Here is a 7,987-nt window from a genome sequence, read left to right as displayed (position 1 = left end):
GTGACCATCTGTACCAGCACACTGTGACTATCTGTACCAGCACACTGTGACTATCTATACCAGCACACTGTGACCATCTGTACTAGCACACTGTGAATATCTGTACCAGCACACTGTGACTATCTGTACCAGCACACTGTGACCATCTGTACTAGCACACTGTGAACATCTGTACCAGCACACTGTGATTATCTGTACTTGCACACTGTGTCTATCTGTACCAGCTCAATGTGACTATCTGTACCAGCACACTGTTACTATCCGTACAAGGACACTGTAACTATCTGTACCAGCACACTGTGACCATCTGTACCATCAAACTTTGACAATATGTACCAGCACACTGTGACAATATGTACCAGCACACTGTGACTTTATTTACCAGCACACTGTGACTATCTGTACCAGCACACTGTGACTATCTGTACCAGCACACTGTGACTCTCTGTACCAGCACACTGTGTCTATCTGTACCAGCACACTGTGACTCTCTGTTCCTGCACACTGTGATCATCTGTACCAGCATACTATGACCATCTGTACCAGCACACTGTGACTATCTGTACCAGCACACTGTGTCTATCTGTACCAGCACACTGTGACTATCTGTACCAGCACACTGTGACTATCTGTACCAGCACACTATGACCATCTGTACCAGCACACTGTGACCATCTGTACCAGCACACTGTGACTATCTGAACTAGCGCACTGTGACCATCTGCACCAGCACACAGTGTCTATCTGTACCAGCGCACTGTGCCCATCTGTACCAGCTCATTGTGTCTATCTGTAGCAGCACACTGTGTCTATCTGTACCAGCACACTGTGACCATCTGTACCAGCACTCTGTATCTATCTGTACCAGCACACTGTGTATATCTGTACCAGCACACTGTGTCTATCTGTACCAGGACACTGTGGCTATCTGTACCAGCACACTGTGACTTTCTGTACCAGCACACTGTGACTATCTGTACCAGCACACTGTGACTTTCTGTACCAGCACACTGAGACTATCTGTACCAGCACACTGTGTCCATCTGTACCAGCACACTGTGACCATCTGTACCAGCACATTTTGACTATCTGTACCGGCACCCTGTGTCTATCTGTACCAGCACACTGTGTCTATCTGTACCAGCACACTGTGACTATCTGTACCAGCACACTGTGTCTATCTGTACCAGCACACTGTTTCTATCTGTACCAGCACACTGTGTCTATCTGTTCCAGCACACTGTGTCTATCTTTACCAGCACACTGTGACTCTCTGTACCAGCACACTGTGACTATCTGTACCAGCATACTTATACTATCTGTACCAGCACACTGTGACGATCTGTACCAGCACACTGTGACCATCTGTACCAGCACACTGTGTCTGCCTGTACCAGCACACTGTGTCTATCTGTACTAGCATACTTTGTCTATCTGTAAAAGCCCACTGTGTGTATCGGTACCATCAGACTGTGTCTACCTGTACAAGCACACTGTGACTATCTGTACCAGCACACTGTGATTATCTGTACCAGCACACTGTGGCTCTCTGTACCAGCACAATGTGACAATCTGTACCAGCACACTGTGACAATCTGTACCAGCTCACTGTGACTATTTGTACCAGCACACTGTGACTATCTGTTCCAGCACACTGTGACTATCTGTCCCAGCACAATGTTTCAATCTGTTCCAGCACACTGTGACTATCTGTACCAGCACACTGCGACTATCTGTACCAGCTCACTGTGTCTATCTGTACCAGCACACTGTGACTATCTGTACCAGCACACTGTGACTATCTATACCAGCACACTGTTACCATCTGTACCAGCACACTGTGACTATCTGTACCAGCACACTGTGACTATCTGTACCAGCACACTGTGACCATCTGTACTAGCACACTGTGAACATCTGTACCAGCACACTGTGATTATCTGTACTTGCACACTGTGTCTATCTGTACCAGCACAATGTGATTATCTGTACCAGCACAATGTTTCTATCCGTACAAGGACACTGTAACTATCTGTACCAGCACACTGTGACCATCTGTACCATCAAACTTTGACAATATGTACCAGCACACTGTGACAATATGTACCAGCACACTGTGACTTTATGTACCAGCACACTGTGACTATCTGTACCAGCACACTGTGACTATCTGTACCAGCACACTGTGACTCTCTGTACCAGCACACTGTGTCTATCTGTACCAGCACACTGTGACTCTCTGTTCCTGCACACTGTGATCATCTGTACCAGCATACTATGACCATCTGTACCAGCACACTGTGTCTATCTGTACCAGCACAATGTGACTATCTGTACCATCACACTGTGACTATCTGTACCAGCACACTGTGTCTATCTGTACCAGCACACTGTGTCTATCTGTACCAGCACACTGTGTCTATCTGTTCCAGCACACTGTGTCTATCTTTGCCAGCACACTGTGACTCTCTGTACCAGCACACTGTGTCTATCTGTCCCAGCACACTGTGACTATCTGTACCAGCAAACTGTGACTATCTGTACCGGCACACTGTTTCAACTCTACCGGCACACGGTGTCAACTGTACCAGCACACTGTGACTATCTGTACCAGCACACTGTGACTATCTGTACCAGCATACTTATACTATCTGTACCAGCACACTGTGACGATCTGTACCAGCACACTGTGACCATCTGTACCAGCACACTGTGTCTGCCTGTACCAGCACACTGTGTCTATCTGTACTAGCATACTGTGTCTATCTGTACAAGCCCACTGTGTGTATCGGTACCAGCAGACTGTGTCTACCTGTACAAGCACACTGTGACTATCTGTACCAGCACACTGTGATTATCTGTACCAGCACACTGTGGCTCTCTGTACCAGCACAATGTGACAATCTGTACCAGCACACTGTGACAATCTGTACCAGCTCACTGTGACTATTTGTACCAGCAAACTGTGACTATCTGTTCCAGCACACTGTGACTATCTGTCCCAGCACACTGTTTCAATCTGTTCCAGCACACTGTGTCTATCTGTACCAGCACACTGTGACAATCTGTACCAGCACACTGTGACTATCTGTACTAGCACACTGTGACTACCTGGACGTGCAAATGTGACTATCTGTACCTGCACACAGTGACTGTTTGTACCAGCACACTGTGACTATCTGTACCAGCGCACTGTGTCTATCTGTCCCAGCAAATGTGAATATCTGTACCAGCACACTGTGTCTATCTGTACCAGCACACTGTGTCTCTCTGCACCAGCACACTGTGACTATATGTACCAGAACAGTTTGACCTTCTGTACCAGCACACTGTGACGATCTGTTCAAGCACACTGTGACCATCTGTACCACCACACTTTGTATATCTGTACCAGCACGCTGTGACTATATGTACCAGCAAACTGTGTCGATCTGTCCCAGCACACTGTGACTATCTGTACCAGCACACTGTGACTATCTTTACCAGCACACTGTGACTATCTGTACAAGCACACTGTGACAATCAGTACCAGCACACTGTGACCACCTGTACCAGCACACTGTGACCATCTGTACAAGCACACTGATACTATCTGTACCAGCACACTGTGACCATCTGTACCAGCACACTGTGACCATCTGTACCAGCACACTGTGACCATCTGTAAAAGCACACTGTGACTATCTGTACCAGCACACTGTGACTATCTATACCAGCGCACTGTGAATATCTTTACCAGCACACTGTGTCTACCTGTACCAGTAAGCTGTGACCATCTGTACCAGCACACTCTGACCATCTGTACCTGCACACTGTGACTATCTGTACCAGCACACTGTGTCTATCTGTACCAGCACACTGTGACTATCTGTATCAGCACACTGTGACTACGTGTACCAGCACACTGTGACTATCTGTACCAGAACACTGTGACCATCTGTACCAGCACACTGCATCTATCTGCACCAGCACACTGCGTCTATCTGTACCAGCACACTACAACTATCTGTACCAGCATACTGTGTCTATCTGTACCAGCACACTTTGACTATCTGTATCAGCACACTGTGACTATCTGTACCAGAACACTGTTATTATCTGTACCAGCACACTGTGACTATCTGTACCAGCACACAGTGATTATCTGGACCAGAAAATGTGACTATCTGCACCAGCACACGGTGACTATTTGTACCAGCACAATGTGACTATCTGTCCCAGCGCACTGTGTCTATCTGTACCAGAAAATCTGACTATCTGTACCAGCACACTGTGTCAATCTGTCGAAGCACACTGTGACTATCTGTACCAGCACACTGTGTCTATCTGTACCAGCACACTGTGACTATCTGTACCAGCACTCTGTGACTATCTGTACCAGCACACTGTGACTATCTGTACCAGCACACTGTGACTATCTATACCAGCACACTGTGACCATCTGTACCAGCACACTGTGACTATCTGTACCAGCACACTGTGACTATCTATACCAGCACACTGTGACCATCTGTACCAGCACACTGTGAATATCTGTACCAGCACACTGTGACTATCTGTACCAGCACACTGTGACCATCTGTACTAGCACACTGTGAACATCTGTACCAGCACACTGTGATTATCTGTACTTGCACACTGTGTCTATCTGTACCAGCTCAATGTGACTATCTGTACCAGCACACTGTTACTATCCATACAAGGACACTGTAACTATCTGTACCAGCACACTGTGACCATCTGTACCATCAAACTTTGACAATATGTACCAGCACACTGTGACAATATGTACCAGCACACTGTGACTTTATGTACCAGCACACTGTGACTATCTGTACCAGCACACTGTGACTATCTGTACCAGCACACTGTGACTCTCTGTACCAGCACACTGTGTCTATCTGTACCAGCACACTGTGACTCTCTGTTCCTGCACACTGTGATCATCTGTACCAGCATACTATGACCATCTGTACCAGCACACTGTGACTATCTGTACCAGCACACTGTGTCTATCTGTACCAGCACACTGTGACTATCTGTACCAGCACACTGTGACTTTCTGTACCAGCACACTATGACCATCTGTACCAGCACACTGTGACTATCTGAACTAGCGCACTGTGACCATCTGCACCAGCACACAGTGTCTATCTGTACCAGCGCACTGTGCCCATCTGTACCAGCTCATTGTGTCTATCTGTAGCAGCACACTGTGTCTATCTGTACCAGCACACTGTGACCATCTGTACCAGCACTCTGTATCTATCTGTACCAGCACACTGTGTATATCTGTACCAGCACACTGTGTCTATCTGTACCAGGACACTGTGGCTATCTGTACCAGCACACTGTGACTTTCTGTACCAGCACACTGTGACTATCTGTACCAGCACACTGTGACTTTCTGTACCAGCACACTGAGACTATCTGTACCAGCACACTGTGTCCATCTGTACCAGCACACTGTGACCATCTGTACCAGCACATTTTGACTATCTGTACCGGCACCCTGTGTCTATCTGTACCAGCACACTGTGTCTATCTGTACCAGCACACTGTGACTATCTGTACCAGCACACTGTGTCTATCTGTACCAGCACACTGTTTCTATCTGTACCAGCACACTGTGTCTATCTGTTCCAGCACACTGTGTCTATCTTTACCAGCACACTGTGACTCTCTGTACCAGCACACTGTGACTATCTGTACCAGCATACTTATACTATCTGTACCAGCACACTGTGACGATCTGTACCAGCACACTGTGACCATCTGTACCAGCACACTGTGTCTGCCTGTACCAGCACACTGTGTCTATCTGTACTAGCATACTGTGTCTATCTGTACAAGCCCACTGTGTGTATCGGTACCAGCAGACTGTGTCTACCTGTACAAGCACACTGTGACTATCTGTACCAGCACACTGTGATTATCTGTACCAGCACACTGTGGCTCTCTGTACCAGCACAATGTGACAATCTGTACCAGCACACTGTGACAATCTGTACCAGCTCACTGTGACTATTTGTACCAGGACACTGTGACTATCTGTTCCAGCACACTGTGACTATCTGTCCCAGCACAATGTTTCAATCTGTTCCAGCACACTGTGACTATCTGTACCAGCACACTGCGACTATCTGTACCAGCTCACTGTGTCTATCTGTACCAGCACACTGTGACCATCTGTACCAGCACGCTGTGACCATCTGTACCTGCACACTGTGACTATATGTGCCAGCACACTGTGTCTATCTGTACCAACAGACTGTGACTATCTGTACCAGCACACTGTGACTATCTGTACCAGCACAATGTGACTATGTGTACCAGCACACTGCGTCTATCTTAACCCGCACACTGCGTCTATCTGTACCAGCAGACTGCGACTATCTGTACCAGCTTACTGACTCTATCTGTACCAGCACACTGTGACTATCTGTACCAGCATACTGTGACTATCTGTACAAGCACACTGTGACTATCTGTACCAGCACACTGCGACTATCTGTACCAGCACACTGTGACCATCTGTACCAGCACATAATGTCTATCTGTACCAGCACACTGCGACTATCTGTACCAGAATACTGACTCTATCTGTACCAGCACAGTGTGACTATCTGTACCAGCACACTGTGACTATCTGTACAAGCACACTGTGACTATCTGTGCCAGCACACTGTGACCATCTGCACCAGCAAACTGTGACCATCTGTACCAGCACACTGTGACTATCTATACCAGCACACTGCGACTATCTGTACCAGCACACTGCGTCTATCTGTACCCGCACACTGCGTCTAAATGTACCAGCACAGTGCGATTATCTGTACCAGCTTACTGACTCTATCTGTACCAGCACACTGTGACTATCTGCACCAGCATACTGTGACTATCTGTACAAGCACACTGTGACTATCTGTACCAGCACACTGTGACTATCTGTACCAGCACACTGTGACCATCTGTACCAGCACATAATGTCTATCTGTACCAGCACACTGCGACTATCTGTACCAGCACACTGTGACTATCTGTACAAGCACACTGTGACTATCTGTGCCAGCACACTGTGACCATCTGTACCAGCACACTGTGACCATCTGTACCTGCACACTGTGACTATCTGTCCCAGCACACTGTGTCTATCTGTACCAACAGACTGTGTCTATCTGTACCAGCACACTGTGACTATCTGTACCAGCACACTGTGACTATCTGTACCAGCACACTGCGTCTATCTGTACCCGCACACTGCGTCTAAATGTACCAGCACACTGCGATTATCTGTACCAGCTTAGTGACTCTATCTGTACCAGCACACGGTGACTCTCTGTACCAGCATACTGTGACTATCTGTACAAGCACACTGTGACTATCTGTACCAGCACACTGTGACTATCTGTACCAGCACACTGTGACCATCTGTACCAGCACATAGTGTCTATCTGTACCAGCACACTGCGACAACTGTAACAGCATATTGACTCACTCTGTACCAGCACACTGTGACTATCTGTACCAGCACACTGTGACTATCTGTACAAGCACACTGTGACTATCTGTACCAGCACACTGTGACCATCTGTACCAGCACACCGTGACCATCTGTACCAGCACACTGTGACTATGTCTTACAGCACACTGTGTCTATCTGTACCAGCACACTGTGACTATCTGTACCAGCACACTGTGACTATCTGTACCAGCACACTGTGACTATCTGTACCAGCACACTGTGACTATCCGTACCAGCACACTGTGACTATCTGTACCAGCACACTGTGAACATCTGTACCAGCACACTCTGACTATCTGTACCAGCACACTGTGACTATCTGTAGCTGCACACTGTGACCATCTGTACCAGCATGCTGTGTCTAACTGTACCAGCACACTGTGCCTATCGGTACCAGCACACTGTGACCATCATTACAAGCACACTGTGACTATCTGTACCAGCACATGGTGACTATCTGTA

The sequence above is a fragment of the Cetorhinus maximus genome, chromosome 9, assembly GCF_964194155.1.
Source record: "Cetorhinus maximus chromosome 9, sCetMax3.hap1.1, whole genome shotgun sequence".
Classification (NCBI taxonomy): Eukaryota; Metazoa; Chordata; class Chondrichthyes; order Lamniformes; family Cetorhinidae; genus Cetorhinus; species Cetorhinus maximus.
Note: the sequence above shows the minus strand (reverse complement) of the source record.